Genomic DNA, 17411 nt, shown 5'->3' on the forward strand with positions numbered 1-17411 from the left:
TTCCTGGAGTACAGTTCCATCACTGTGGTACACAGCTGGTAATCTTTTCACCCCAAAATGTATAACCTTACAGTTTGCCACGTTAAACTGATATCCACTGTCCTTGGCCCATACTTCCAGTCTATCTAACTCATCCTGCAAAATTTTAACATCATCTTTAGTAACTATTGCTCTATTTGCTGATGATCCAATTTTGCATCATCAGCAAACAACTGAATAGTTCCTTTTAGATCTTTTTTTATGTCACTAATCTACAAATTAAATAGTATCAGTGCCCAAGAAGCATCCTGTGGCATGCCATCAGTCACGAGCCTTCTATTGGAATCTACTCCTAAATAAATTAAGGTCTGGTATCTCTCAATCAGCTGCCCTCTTATCCACTTATATCCCTGCAATTTATTAATTAGAATTCTATGTGGTATCCTGTCAAAAGCCTTTGTAAAGTCCAGCAGTATCACTGTAAAGTCCATTATCTTTATCTAACTCAACTTATCACTCTATCATAAAACGTGAACAAGTTACTGAGGCACAACCTACCATTCACAACACCATGTCACTCCCCTCCCCATATAGTATCCCATTTCTGTATTTTGCTCTTGAGAACTTCTCCCATACCTTGACTATGGCTCCTGATATGCTGATCGGTTGGTAATTTGCATCAGTTTTGGAGCCTCCTTTATGCAATGGATATTTTCTCCTCTTTTCACCCCTTGGGATTAACCAAGACTGAAGACTTAAATTAAATGTAGTCAAAGGCGTTGCAAATTCCCTAGCACCTTTTTTTTTTGTAAAACTTGAGCTGGTGTACATCTAATCTCATATCTGTATTCACATCAAGGTTCTGCAATGTGTTATGCACCATCAGTTCATTTACCTCAGTTTCCATATAAGCCTTTGCCTCTCTCATGTTCCTGCAATATCTGGATGATATACTCTTGTAAAGTCACTTAGTGATTCTACTATTTCACCTGATTCAGTTACCTTCCTACCATTGGCATTCATTAAAATTATTCTTCCATAATCATTCTTCCTTTTACTTGCAACATACTGAAAAAACTCTTTGGGATTATCTATGCCCTGTATTGCTAATTTCCTTTCATACTTTGTATTCGCCTTTCTTACCACACTGGTTATCCTTCTGGCCTGTGCTTTATACTGCTCATGTGCCTGCTGGTCACCTTTCCTCCTTGAATTCCCTCCACAAATTTTTCTTTTTTTGTAGCTCTGCTTAATGATGGTATTCATCCATTTAAGTTCCCCCACTTGATTTATTCTCCTGACTCTAAGTATGCAGTCTGCTATTCCTTTACAAGCTCTGCAATTCCACATATATTATAGACAAATTCTCTGGTGGTGAAGAGAAAGCTGTTCATCAAGATTGCTGTGAAAAGATTGAATTTGTGTATGGCTTTGGTGATAGTTAGTTTTTTAAATATTGTTGTATGACAGCTGTGATCGGCAGGTAGTGTTCAGTGTAGTTTTTGTTTCTTGTGTGCAGCTTTGAGAGCGAGTGAAATGGCAGTGAAACATACAACGGCATGAAAGATGAATGTAAGTGGCATGGATATTTCCAAAATGGTGAGATCTTTGCTGAGAGATCGAAGATATTTTGTGGAGAGGAAAAATAAGAGAGATGAGAGTTTGGGTGTGTAAGAAATACAGCATGCTTATGGATTATGAGGTATCATGAATGGAAGTGCTAGCAGGTGAAAGACTGTGGATGTAACTACAGAAGTAAGTGGAGATGATGGTATGGCTGAGTACTTGAATGGTAACAGTATGATAGCATGCATAGATGATGGCAAGTTAACAGTAAGACAGGTGCAAGGTAGTGAAAATGCAATTTGGTAAATGGCACTGAAAAACTATTCAAGACATGAAAGTGGAGTTAGTGAAGATGAAGCAAGAGATTAAACATATGAGGAATGAACTGAGGAGAATTATGAATTTGCATGGGAATGTGAGGGAGAATGGGCCAAAAGATTTGAAAGAAATATCGAATGGTTTGAGAGTGGTAAGGTATGGAGATTTGATGTTAAGAGATTGTGGTGGATGAAAAGGCACCCAGTTTGTTTTCTGGGAGGTAGAATGAGCAGGGAGGTTGATGCATTGGATAAGAGGAGGATACAAGAAAAAGGGTTGGTAGTGGTAGTTGGTATGAATGATCTGACTGGCAGCAAGAAGAATGTAAGGAGGGATGTCATGGGGCTGTTAAGGAGAGTGAAAGATAAGTATGGTAAGTAAGGTAGTCAGCGTGTTGCCCAGGTATGATAATGATGAGTCGAGAAGGAGAGTGAAGATTTTGAATGGTATGCTAGCAGAGTAGTGTGCAGAGAAAGGAATTCATTATATGAATGTGTGGAATGAGTTTGAGGGGGTTGGATAAAGCTGTATAAAAGAGATGGGCTACATTTGAATGGATTTGGTGTGCATCAGTTGGAGAAACTGTTGCTGCAAGAGAAAATGACTGAAGTGAATATAAGACCTGAGGAAGCAAGAGGTGTTTTGGAAGAGCAGGAGAGTAAAGTAGGCAAGTTTGTGAATGGAGAGGTGAGTGATGCAAGTGGAGAGAATAAGAGAGAAGGAACACAGAGTGGACAAGGGGACACTGCATGAAAAGTGTAGATGTTGGTTTCAGGAGCAGATGTGTGAGTGCACAAGAAAGGATTAAGACAGTCAAGGATGTGAGGGTGATATTTAGGTCTGGGAAGGAGGAATGTAGTATCAGTGATGATAGACAGGAATGGATATGGGTGAGTGTAGAGGAGTCATGTCTGAGAAGTGAGGTTAGTGAGACTTGTTATAGATTGAGAAATGAGCTAGTGTGTGTTTACAAATGCTAGAAGTATTCGAAACAAGGAGAATGAAATTGTAGTGTTGATAGAGTTTATTCATCCAAACATTGTTGGTATAAGTGAGACATGGTTGAACGAGGATGACATTCTGCAAATAAAGATATGTCTTCACAAAAGACTCGTGAAGTCAAACAAAGCAAAAAGGGAAGAGGAATGTTACTGTGTCACGCGATGCCTCAAGTAATTACCCTTTAGTAACTGCATAAATTCTATTTCCTTCTTCTCATGGTCCCCTCCTTCTTCCAATCTATGTTTCTATAGTTGGTTGTAGTTCCCCATATTAATTACCCCCCCCACCCATTGAGCTTATCTGTCGATGCATATTATCCTCATCATCCTTTCCATCCCCTGGTCTATAGAAGCAATCAACTGTATATTTTGCTCTGCTGGCCACTATCTCACATCAGATGGCCTCAAAAATGCTATTTTCACTGGCCTGAAGTTGAACTCCTACTCTTTTTGGTTATAGTTCATCAGCTGTCATCAATAATACTCCTTTTCCCATTCTTTTCTCTCTATCCACTCCCTGAAAACACTATATCCTTCACATTCTATCCCACTAACTATATCATCTTCTGTCACATTAATAACACCCCCCCCCGTTCTGAATGCTCCCGGTATTCGTGTACATAAAGTGCAATAATCACCATGTGTTGAAGACCAGGGGGTCTTCAACACATGGCCCGCAGGCCAATTTGAAAATATAAATACTACTTAACATTAAAACATGATTAAATAAAAAATAATTTCAATGAAGTCCACGGGGCCACTAAGCTATACTGCAGTATTTAGAATTGTAAGATGCTTTCCAGATTCACAAGGAATGCTGTGCAATTGATACTTTACATAAAATCCTATAAAAATAAATATTAAATAGACATGCTTCTTCAGCTATCTACCAGTGCCAAGCGGTACTTAAGTACTAGTACTAATGTCTCAGGTAGATGGCTGAAGTAGTAGTTCGTTCAAGTGCGCTGTCTAGTGCCATTGAAGGAACTTTAAAAAACGGTTGTCTGAATTTACGTCATATTCACTTGCTTTAGATGAGAGCACAGATGTGAAGGATACAGTACAACTGGCTATCTTTGTCCGTGGCATTGATCAACAATTCAATGTGACAGAAGAACTGCTAGTGCTCATATCTATGAAGGGAACGACGAAAGGCACTGATATTCTTGAAGCTGCCAAGAAAATCCTCCAGCGTTTCAACCTCAGCTTAACCAACTTCAAGAGTGTGTAACTGATAGTGCCCCTGCTATGGTGGGAAAGAATGAAGGGTTTGTTGCGCTGCTACGGAAAGAACTGGAACTAGAAGGAAAAGATTTCATCCATTACCACTGTTTAGTCCACCAGGAGAATTTGAAAACTATTAGATTTGAGAATGTCATGAGAGTTATTGTGACTGTCGTCAACATTATTAGGGCAAGAGAATTGAATCATCGTCAATTCCAAGAGTTTTTGACCCAAGAGCGTGAAGCGGATCATGGCGATGTGGTTTATTATAGTGATGTGCGTTGGTTGAGCAGAGGGAAGGTTCTTAAAAGTGTCTGACTTAAGGACCGAAATACAGTAATTCATGCAAACCAAGGCGAAGCCGATTGCAGAATTCAATGATCCGAAGTGGATGACAGACTTTGCCTTTGCGATCGACATCTCGCTGCATATGAATGACCTAAATGCAGCTACAATCCAAAGATCAACTGGTGCACACTCTGTTTTATCACATCAAAGCTTTTGTGGCCAAGCTCAAACTTTGGGAGGCACAACTCGCAAAAAAAGACTTAACTCATTTTCAGCTTCTCGCTGAGTCCAACTGTTCATCTCTTGATGAATATGCTACAAAATTAGCCATGTTGCGAAGTGAGTTCGAAGAGAGACTTAATAATTTTCGTAACTAACAGTCTTCTTTAGATTTATTTTCAATGCCATTCAGTGCCAATGCTGCCAAAATGCCAGGCTCAGTACATATGGAGCTGCTTGAACTTCAAAACAACCCTTCTTTGAGAGAAAAATGATTCAATGTGCCCTTGCTTACATTTTACAAAGACTACATTTCTGAGGACGCATTCCCTAATCTTCGCCGGCATGCTTTGTTAGGAAGCACATACTTATTATTATTTTATTATTACAGGCAACTATAGGAAGTCATTAGACTCATCGAGGGAGGCCCCAAATCATATTCATCACAGCTATTCTACATTCATACAGTATCTATCATACCTCGCCTTAAACTCATTCACTGTCACAGCATCCACCACAGACTCTGGGAGCACATTCCACTCATTCACCACTCTACAAGTAAAGAACCCAGCTCTAACACCTATACTAACCACACTTTTGCCCAGTTTCCATGGATGTACCCTAGTCCTCCCACAACCAGCCCTGGTCTCAAAAATATCTTCTGAATTAATTTTATAGAAACCCTTCAGTAATTTGAATGTCTCAATCATATCTCCCCTCCTCTGCCTATCAACCAATTTTTGCAACCCACAAATCCTCAACCTGTTCTCATAAGGTTCATTCCACAGACCTGCTATCATCTTGGTCATTTGCCTCTGGATCCTCTCCACCTCCTCCCCACCAAGAAGAAACCTAGGTGACCAAATCTGGGCACAGTAGTCGAGATGAGGTCTTATCAAGGCTTGATACAGAGGAACAATAACCTGCTTGTCAACATATTCTTCAGCAACCAAGTGATTTGATGAGCTGATTTGGCCACTTTTGCAATGTGCCCCCCTAAACTTCAACTCCTTATCCACCAACACTCCTAAATCTCGTGCCTCATCAATTTCCTGGAGTACAGTTCCACCAATGTAGTAATCTGCTGCTAATCTTTTCACCCCAAAATGTATAACTTTACATTTTGCCACATTAAATTGACATCCATTCACCTTAGCCCAGACCTCCAATCTATCCAAATCATCTTGCAAAATTTTGATGTCATCTGCATTCACTATTGCCCTACCCAACTTTGCATCATCTGCAAACAAATGAACTGTTCCTCTCAGATCCTTTCCTACATCATTAATGAACAAATTAAATAGCAGTGGTCCAAGAACAGATCCTTGTGGCACACCACTAGTCACGCCGTCTTGTGGATTCTACTCCTTAATAAACCACTCTCTGATATCTCTCTGTCAACCACCCTCCTATCCATCTCACCAACCCTATATCCATCCCCATATGCTGCAATTTACTGATTAGAATTCCATGTGGTATCTTGTCAAAGGCCTTAGCAAGGTCCAGTAGAATCACTGTAAACCCATTACCCTTATCCAGTTCAGCTGTCACTGTGTTACAATACGTGAGCAAGCTACTGAGGCATGACCTACCCTTCACAAAACCATGCTGTCCCCGATACAGTATCCCATTTTCTTCTATCCAATCTTGTATTTTCCTCTTGACTATTTTCTCCAAGACCTTGATAATGATTCCTGTTATGCTGATTGGCTGGTAATTTTCAACAGCAGCCTTGGAACCACCTTTATGCAGCGGAACTATTTCCCCCTCTTTCCACCCCCTTGGGACTGACCCCGATCCGAGGCTCAAATTAAACAAAATGGTCAAGCGCACTGACAATTCTTTAGCCGCTTCACGTACGACACGAGCTGGTATACCATCCAATCCCACAGATGTATTGACATTGAGGTTCTGTAATAGACTATTTACCTCTACTTCATTCATCACAATTCCAGTATAAGCTGTTGGTTCTTCCATTCCTGCAATGTCACCACCTGGATGATATACTTTTGCAAAGTGCTCGCTCAATAATTCCACTATATCGACTGATTCGGTTACCTCCCTACCCTCAGCATTTTTTAAGATCATTCTACCATGAACATTTTTCCTTTTACTTGCAACATATTGAAAAAACTGTTTGGGATTCTCTTTAGCCTGCATGGCCAATTTTCTTTCGTAATCCACTTTTGCTTTTCTTACCACCCTTGTTACCATCTTGGCCTGAGCTTTATACTGTTCCTGCGCCTGCTGGTCACCTTTCTCCTTAAATTCCCTCCACAATTGTTTCTTTTTTTGCAGCTCAAGCTTAATAGTGTTATTCATCCATTTAACCCCTACTTGATTTATTATTCGGCTCTTGGTATACAGTCAAACATTGCCTCCTGCAAACACTTCTTAACCACCTCCCATGCACTATCAACATCCAGCCCTTGCAGTTTTACATGCCATGGCAATGAACCAAGCACACACCTAAGCTTGTCATACTTACCAGCCTTGTAATTCCACATGTACCCTGTCTTAATTGTAAATTCCACTCCTTTAGCCACCTCCCAAGTTAGACCTTATGGTCACTCTCACAATTGGTGGCAACATGGTCATGTTCGTTACAGCCACATTCTCAGTTGCAATTACTAGGTCAAGCACTCTCTGCCCCAGTATTTTCCACTACTACATGCTGCCGCAGATAGTTGTCCCTTAATAACTGCATAAAATCCAATTCCTTCCTCCCATATACCCTCTCCTCTTTCCAGTCAATGTTACCATAATTGAAATCATCCATAATAATTACCCTTCTTCCACTCATTTCTTCTATTTGCCTATGCATACTATCCCCACCATCGATTCCATCACCTGGTCTACAGCAGCACCCAATTGTATATTTTGTTCTGCTAGATTCTATCTCACACCAAACAGCCTCAAATGTGCTCTTTTCTCTATCCTGCAGTTCAACTTCTATACTCCTTGGCTGCAACTCATCAGCTATCATCAATAACACTCCTCCCCCCTTTTTATTCACCCTGTCACTCCTGAACACGCTATACCCGTCGCATTCAATCCCACTAGCTTTATCATCTTCTGTCAGCCATGTTTCACTAATACCAACAACCTGTGGTCTGGAAGTGCCAACCAAGGCCAAAAACTCTTCCTTGTTGTTCCTAATACTCCTGGCATTAGTGTACGTGAATTGCAGAAGCCCATTTGTCCCATCCCTACTTTGATGCCTTATACTAACTATCCCATTCTGATTTGTTGTCCTTCGTACTCGCTCGGGCATAATATACTCATTCATACACTCAACTGCCTCCCTAAAGTCTGCATAACCCCCCCTAATAAATCTAGTTTCCCTGAGTCTGTACATCCACTTCCACATCATTCATCAACACTTTTTCAAGCCTCCGTACACCAACTCCATTCAAATTTAACCCATCCATCTTATACATGTCCTTTCGCCCATCGAACTCATTCCACACATCCACAAATTCCACACCACTCTCCATGCATAATCCACGCATAAAGTCATTGGCAATTATGGCCCTCCTTCTAAACACTTCACTGTCATACCGCAGTAAAATACTCACTATCCTAACTCTCTCGCTCTTCTCTTTTGCTACCTCAAGTAATTCCCTCACATCCTCTATCATTTCCATTTTGTCCTCTTTCAAATTATTTGTTCCTGCCACGATTATCATCTCTTTCACCCTCTGTTTTTGCACTCGAATAGATTCGCTGACGTCCTTTATGTTCGCACCCAGCTGGTATGACTTCGTCAAACTCTCAACTATCACATCTCTTAATAGCGAATCTCCATACAGCACTCGCTCCTTCATTTTATTGACATTTACGAACATTCTATTATTTGTTGTCACAGACTTATGCCAGTTATTAGTCGGTACGTTCAGCACAAATTTTTCCATACGCTCCAGTTGCCTTTTCGCTCTGTGTATCGCACCGTTCAAATGCGCAATTTCACTACTCGCATTTATCTCACCATTTTCAGTATCAATCAAATCATCCATTCATTCTGTATTTCTACCTTCATTTACACTTTCAACGATGCTCTCACACCTATCTGGCACTTATGTGAGCAGTTCTTCTCCAGAATGAAGCATGTGAAGTCCAAGACAAGAACTCAGATTACGGACCAACAGCTTGAAAATACTCTGCATATAGCGACTTCCAACATTGATGCCAACATCAACAAGCGGGTCAAGGAAAAGAATTGCCAAGTTTCCCATTGACATTGTAAAAAATGAATGTTTTCTTCATTAAATTATCTTTTTTTGTCAAGTATTGATTGTATTTACTTATCACGAACCCGACTTCTACCTACGCTCTTAAAGCTGAGTTTACTTTTATAGGATTTTATGTAAAGTATCAAATGCACAACATTCCTTGTGAATCTGGAAAGCATCTTATAATTCTAAATACCACAGTATTGCTTAGTGGCCTGCGGGCATCATTGAAATTTTTAATGCAGCCCGCGCTGTCTGAAAGGTTGAAGACCCCTGGCTTAGACCAACCACAGTCTTTACTCTTTATACTAACTATCCTCCCATCTGGTTTGTTACTAATGGTACTAATATAGGCATTTTCTTTACATTCGTATACTCAGCTGCCTCACTGGTATGTATATTTGCTCAACAGCTTCCTCCCCAAAAAACTCCAGTTTCCCTAATTTTGTACATCCACTTAACTTCATTCAAGAACACTTTTTTCAAACTCTGAATATCAAATCCATTCAAATGCAAATATCCACTTGTATAAGTCCTTTTGTTCATCAAACTCACTCCACACATCCACAAATGCCATATCATTCTTCCTACATAACCCTATGTATTCTCCCTCATGCCATACTTTCCACATTTCAAATAATTTGTTCCTGCTAAATCAATCAACTCGTTCACTTTATCCTTTTGCATTTTAATAGCCTTGGTAACATCATTAATTTTTGCCTCCAGGAAGCACAGTTTTGTCACTCTCTTGCCAAGCACATCTCTTATGAAAGAATTGTTGTACAAGACTCTCTCCCCCTTAGTCAAGCATTCCTTTCTCTTTTTCTTACACTTCTTTCTGTTATCATCTGAACCACTCACCAGACATTTTTGCGTTTGCTCCAGCTCATGCTTCATCCTGTGTATCACTCTACGTAACCGTGTTATCTCCCTCATTACCGCCAACTCTTCATTCTTTACATGTCATACTACTGTTCTTTCAATATAATAATATTCTATAATATAGAATAATAATGTCTTCTATAATATATTCTTTCAATATAATAATATAAATATTTAAATACTACATTTTGGAGTGGTTTCAGTTAGCATTTTCAATATAAGAACAGCTAATTTTATTTATTTTTTTTGGGGGGGGATGCTTTTTTTCTTTTCTTTTTAAATGTGAATCTATTGTACATTTAGTGAGTAGGCTAAGGGCTGGATAGTCCAGTAACTCTAGAGACCAAATATGGTACTTTTTCAAACCTCCAATTCTAATAGATAAGATCTCAATGTAATGTCTTAATATTATACTTTCATTATTTACTTCCTTCACATGAAGGATAGGAAAAATAAAATAATCAACTTTTTTTCCCCCAAAATGCAGCATAATACAAAAAGTATCCTAGTCTGCTAATATTTTAGGAGACAACAGTATATGTTATAACTGAACACAAATTATTACTTCTCAGATTTTACTGTTGGCATTTTTAACAAAATACATAAACACTATTGGTTGGAAAGATATACACAAGGAAAGGAAGCAGAAACCTACAGAAAGTGTTTTTGGAAGCCCACAGGAAACCACACACATGGAGATCATCACCTGTTAATCACATTACCATCCTCACAACATGGCATTTCAAAAATGTTAGCCAACAGGACAAAAATGATTGATTTCTTCTGATAACCAAGGAGATGGAATGTCATAAGTGGTTACATTTACTGGTGAGAGCATTGCAATCATTATTCACTCCCTCCACAACTACAACAACCTGGTATGTTTATACAAGTGTATATATATACATACACACACACAGGTAACCCTCGTATAGCGTGGTACTTATACAACGCGGTTTTGATATAACACGGTCTACAAATTGAAGTAACCCTTGTTCAACGCGGTACTTATACAATGTGCTTTCGATAAAACACGGTCTACAAATTGTAGTAACCCTTTATCTTTTCATATACAATATTTTTCACCGTGCGACTTAAAAATCAAATTTTATCTTCGTTAAATTTGCATCAGCCCGTATCGTGCATGTAGTTATAAGTAGCGAATTTATATTAGAGGAAACACCCTTTAGCACACATGTATGTTAATTGTTTACCATATAAAGTGTATATTGTTGAACACCGTCTTCGTTTTCTGCCAGGAAAGCGCATTAAAAATCATAACTGTGTTAATCTCAAGCTGAGCACTTCGTTTTCTGATGAGTTACATACATAATTAACATGTAATGCATTTTTTATGTAGAAAATTTATTTTTTATAGTAATGGCTTTTGCAATATGGTTGAAAACGAAATTAGTAATGATCCCTGAATAGAGCGCTCCGGAAAATTCACGAGACAACTCGATATTTGTTTAGCTCCATAGTATGAACTTAATAAAACTGAAAAAAAAATTTCAGCATAGTGGTAAGCAAGGTCTTATTACCGACTTCATCATCATCATCAAATTCCTGACATGTACCCTCAAGGGGTGTACAGGATATGATAGTACTACATGAAAAATTTACATCTTTACTAACTTCCTATCTACAATTTTCCTCCAAATCAGTCTGCTATTACTTGTCAAGACTCCAACATTATCAGATCTTATATTTCTATCATCTAAGGCACTTTGTACTGTATCAATCCACGTATATCTTGGTCTTCCTCTGGGTCATTTTCCTGCCAACCTGGCAGAGAACACTTGTTTTGCTAATCTTTCCTCGCCATTCTGTTCAAGTGACCATACCAACTGAGATTAGCTCTATTAACGGATGCTGACAATGTCAAGTTCTTTCCTAATATACTCGTCTTTAATATGATATTGCCATTGATGCCATCTGTTCACGCCTCTAATCTTTCTCAGGACTCTCATATCTGTGGTCTCTAGTCTTTGGTCAAGTGTTTTACTTCTGACTCAGCTCTCAGATCCATAAGTTAAAACTGGTTTGAACACTGTCTTGTGTACAGCTAATTTCTCTCTTATTCCATATGAATTTATTCAACTGACTGCCTACCATACGTTTAATTTACTATCTTCAGTAAAAATCGTGCCTAAGTAGCTGAAATGTTTTACTTTTTCCACAGGTTGCCCGTTCACAACACATTTTCAACAATTCTATCTATTTTCATTGTCTTTGTCTCTTTAATGCTGACCTTCATACCATATCTATTACAACAGTTATTCAATTTAGTCAACTTGCAGCGGATTTATTTAGAAGTATAACATCGTCTGCATAAAGCAAAGAGCTGACATTAACATCTCCAATTCTGATATCGTTTAATACCACTTTCCTTCATAATGTGATCCATATAGATAATGAATAACAGAGGGGATAATGTACATCCTTGTCTCACACCAGATTTAACATTAAACCATCTTCCTGTACTTCCTTCAATTCTAACTGCCAACTTACAACTCAAATAAAGACTAAGTATTGCTTGATATAATGCCCCATTGACACCATATAACTGTAGGGTATTGAATAGCTTCTCTCTTGGCACCTTCTCATATGCCTTTTCCAAATCAACAAAACTTAAATACAGATCTTTGTTTATGTTCCCATGCTTTCTCGACTATTTGTCGTAAAGTGAAGATCTGATCCTGACAGCCTCTATTTGGCCTGAATCCAGCTTGTTCTTCAAGCTTTTCTTCCACAATTCTTCTCAACCGTTTCTCGAGTATACTTGCATAGATCTTGCCAGGAACACTCAGTAGGGAAATACTTCTGTAATTCTCACATTCAGTTTTATTTCCCTTTTTATATATATATGGGTACTATTAGAGCTCTACTCCAATGATCGGGAATTCATCCCTCTGTCCAGGCTTTCTGAACTATGCAGTGCAGCTACTGTAAGACTTTTATACCACCATACTTCAGCATTTCTGGTCGAATATCATCTACTCCTGCTGCCTTTCCACATTTCAAGCCTTTGAGGGCTTTTTCTACTTCAAGTATGGATATGTATTCCTGACTTCATGCATGGTCAGTGTTTTTTAGCACTGTGCTATCATCACTGCTTGTTTCATTTAGCAATTTCTCGAAGTAATTACTCCACACTTCAAGAATATCTTTTTCTCCTGTTTTCATGTCACCTTTATCATCTCTATCTCCTTTTACAGCACTTTTTCCTCCATTTCAAAGCTTCTTCAACAACCTCCAGAATATCTTGCCACTTCTTGATATTTATTTTCTATGTTCTTGCAAAAGTCCTCTTATGACTTTTGTTTAGCTAGTTTTACACAGCGTTTCGTTTTCTTACATTTATCTCTGTATTCTCTAAGAGCAAACGCTGACTTATTTGCCAGGAACTTTTGATATGCTTTCTTCTTTTCCTTCACTGCCTCTTTAACTTCCTGTGTCCACCATGGAGTTTTGATTTTTCTATCCTTGCAGACAACCTCACCACATGCCTCTCTGGCTGAATTAATCAGGGGTTTTCTTCAAGGCTTGCCACTGAATCTCCAAGGTTTGCTTCCTGTTCTCAAACTCTCATTTTTTCTTCAATAATCTTTGTGTATTATTTTAGTATACAGTTCACATCTGAGAGCTGCTCAACTTTTATTCGCTTTAAAACTTTCTTACATGTTATTCTTTTCAATATGAAATTCAATTTTATCCTACTCAAGACTAAATAGTGATTGCTTCCAATTTCAAATCCTCTGTACACTCTGGTACACCAGGGAGAAAACATCACTATCAACAATAACATAGTCAATGAGAATTTTCTTATTCCTAGCCTCTTCTCTCCATGTGAATTTGTGCACATTTTTATGTTGGAACATGGTGTTAGTAATAACCAGTCCATGTCCTGAGCAGAAATACAACAGGTATTTGTCATTATTATTAGCTTTGCTCTTTTCTCCACATTTTCCCAAAACATTTTTGTATGTCTGACAATCACCTTCCTACTTCGCTATTTAGATCCCCAACAACGACCAACTTTTCCTTTTTAATTGTGTCAGTAGCTTTCTCTAGAGCCTGAAAAAATTCCTCCACTTCTACCTTAATAGAACCTTCTGTGGGACCATAGGCACAAATAAGTCTCATTGTCCAGTTCCCCATTCTGATATTTGTCCAAATCACTCTACTTGACACTGCCTGCCATTCAAGAAGATGAGCCTCATATTTTGTGTTGAATACTATGGCCACTCCTTCTTTTCCTTGATTGTCATTGCCTGAATATAACATTTTGTATTTATTGCTCAGAAAGATCTCACCAGTTTTTGTCTTTTTTGTTTCAGTCACCCGTATTATGCAGATCTGGTACTTATCTAATTCCTCCGCTAGCTCCATTTCTTTGCCATTCAGGCTTCTTATGTTGATAGTACCGATCTTTAAGTCTGGTGATGTTGAGTTGGAGTGTGTTTTCAGATTTGTTCCAGTAGCTGACTTTTCGCTGTTCGCCCTGGTTCCCTGGTGAAAACAACGGGGGCCTTGTTTAACCTGGTTACGCCCCAGCCGGCATGAAATTTTGTCATGTTGTACCATCATTTTCTATATTGGTTTAAGCCAATAAGAATACAATTTGGTCGGCTTAATCCCAAATTGCCAGCTCATCCTCATTCGTTCATTATCCAGGTAGATACCCAACAGGGTGCACCACGAGAAGGTGAGGATTGGACATTAGGTCAGAAGCCCTGGTCGGTTCTCCGCATTCCATTATAGGCTGTGTGGAGGTCTCCTCTCAGTTATACAGCTTTGACTCTTAAGCACCCCCATTACTGACTTCTTGATAACTAAACCAGCCGAAGTATGCAATGAGAATTATACAAATGATGTCCAAGAGATTAAGTGATGACGACGTCCTGACACTTATAAATAAAGAACATCTACGAAATGTTAGTTTTGAAGACAGTGATGACGATTAAAATATGCACTTTATTTTATTTTGCCTAAAACATTTATGCATTATATGCAATGAAGTTTACGTACAATTTATAAATTTTATAAGTTTATTCTATGTATTTGTTTCATAGTTTATGTTTTCTTAACTTTCATGAATTTCCTGAATTAAATAAAATTTTTTTTTATTGGATATGTCATTGTTGTGTATATAATTAACAAAAAATGCAACCTAACCCTACTTTTTCTATGTGATCTGAGTCTCGCATAATGCGATTTATGCAACGCAGCATTTCTACCTGTTATATTCGCGTTATACCTGTGTGTGTGTGTATGTACACTTCACATGCAGAAATGCTTATGCTTGGATAACAGAATTAAACAAGAACGTAATTTGTCAAGTATAACATTCTTTGGTCACAAAGAATGTCAAGTATAATATTCTTTGTAACGAAAGAATGCTATACAAGTAGGAAAACTTTCTAAACTATCTTGATCTAGAGTAGATTAGTAATATAGCGATAAACAATTTTACTAATTGTATATGAAAAATATATGAATCGTGCATTGGTTTAACCTTGGTGTCTTCCTAGGTATAGCTCTCACTATACCTAGTGAGAGCTATACCTAGGTCAAATGAAGGTCAAAACCAGTCTGGGTAGCAATCCTTCTCAACTTATAAGGAAGTGTGCTTTGCATTTTAGGATAATGAGGCAACTGATGTTAAAGTAACACCTCTATTTTTGATTATGAGTGGATAAAGAATGAACAAGTACACACCATAAATATTCCATGTTTGAAGCACTTTAGAAAAAGTAACTAAAGTCTTAAGAAGCACAATTCCTTGTCATGTTCAGTTCACACAAAATTAGAATCTCTTATCTCTCTCTGTCTCAAAGTGATAAATAATTATCAAATTATGGTCATCTTGACCATAATCTAGTCAAGAAGATTATGTATTATGTGCATAATCTAGTCAAGAAGATCAACAGCCACTCATTCATATTATCTGGTATTACAAGAAAGAATGCCAAGCAGAATGATCCTCTGATCCAAATACTTAACTGAACATATCACAGACGTAATTCCTATTGATAGAAACATTTATTTCCCATTCCACTTTAAATTCTTGTCTGTTATCTAAGTCTTGGTGGTTCACCAATATAAAATATTATTAGTGCTAAAAGTATCAATTGCATCATTATTCACAGAAAAAAGTAAGTCATCTTGCTTTTTCTCAAATTCTTATATAGATAATTTTGGTAAGTATCCTCTTACCATTCTGAACATGGCGCATTACATGACCCCCCCCCCCCCCAATTTTTTGCTAAAAAGAGATCAAATGAATCTTCTCCAAACTGGACACATCTTCTGGTCCTGATAGCATTCTCTAATTGTTCTGAAGGTTTCACATGATCATGCTTCAAGCCCCATTTTATTTTCTCCTATTCCACTGAGATCTATCATTCAACCTGGAAATTAGTTCATATCCACCCCTTTTCTAAGAAGGATGACCAATTACAGTCCAATTTCATTCACTTCAATTTTAAATTAACAGATTAAATACTGACACTCAACTTCTATGCTAACTCAAAGCCTCTAACTAATAAATGGTCACTAGAATGAACAAGGTATCTTGTACTGTCAAACAAGCGACCTTGTTTATGTCATCCACCTCTGGATAGATGCCATGGAATGTTTGGGGGAATCTCCAGTGGTTTCTTTTCATATCTCTAAGGCATTTAATTGGGTTTAACACAGTGGTCTGTTGAGTAAGCTCGTATGTTGCATCTTCGACAAATGGAGCTTTCTGTTTTGGATGCACATTATGTGCATCCAAAACAGAAAGTTTTGGATGTCGCAATCTCAAAACTGTATTTAGAGATTGCGACAGGAGAGTCGCAATCTCTAAACACAGATTATTACATCCAATTCCACCACTATTGCTGTTCAAAGCTTCACTGACTACGTCATGGATACCTATCATAAAATGTGTTGGAAGAAAGCATTCTTCTTGCACAGAAGTAAATATAAATTTCAAAAGTTATTTTATTTGTCTTTGCTTTGAAGAAATTACACTAACTTCAATATATTTATTAAAAACAACACGTAAGTCCACGGTAATAACTTTAATAAATAAGGTAAATATTTCATACTAAAACTAATAGTACATCTTCAATGTTACAAACAGATAGGAATAGAATACAAGTAACGAACATTCGGTGGATCACCTATTAAAATACAATGTTGTCGCGAGCTAGGAAATGAAAGAAATTAATAAATAATTAATATTTAACATAATTAGTTTTTTAATGATTATATATAAAATAAAAGTCTCCCAGATCTTCGAGAGAGACACGCAATCATTGAGATTTCAATTCGGTCGGTGTAAAAAAGCTTCACAACTTTCTTTAAAGAGGCATTCATATTTGAACCTGCATCTATGAAGGAGAATAGCTTTATCCCATTGGATATTATGGGTAGTGGTAATACTGTGTTGTGCTAGACCAGACTTCTGAGGTTTGTTATAATCAATATAATATTGATGTTCTTTAATTCATTTTTCCACAGAATGGCCAGTTTGTCCAAAATAAGAAACATCGCATTCACAAGGAATTTGGTAAATGCCAGCCAAAGACAGAGATGACAGTTTATCTTTTGTAGAAGGCAATAAGGAAGAAATTTTGTTGATAGGAATATAAGTGGGAATCAATTGTTTTTTTTTAAAATTCTACGTATAGGTTCTGAGATTCCTGGAATG

The sequence above is a fragment of the Typopeltis vanoorti genome, chromosome 8 (assembly GCF_054136105.1).
Source record: "Typopeltis vanoorti isolate ZY-2024b chromosome 8, IOZ_Tvanoo_1.0, whole genome shotgun sequence".
Classification (NCBI taxonomy): domain Eukaryota; kingdom Metazoa; phylum Arthropoda; class Arachnida; order Uropygi; family Thelyphonidae; genus Typopeltis; species Typopeltis vanoorti.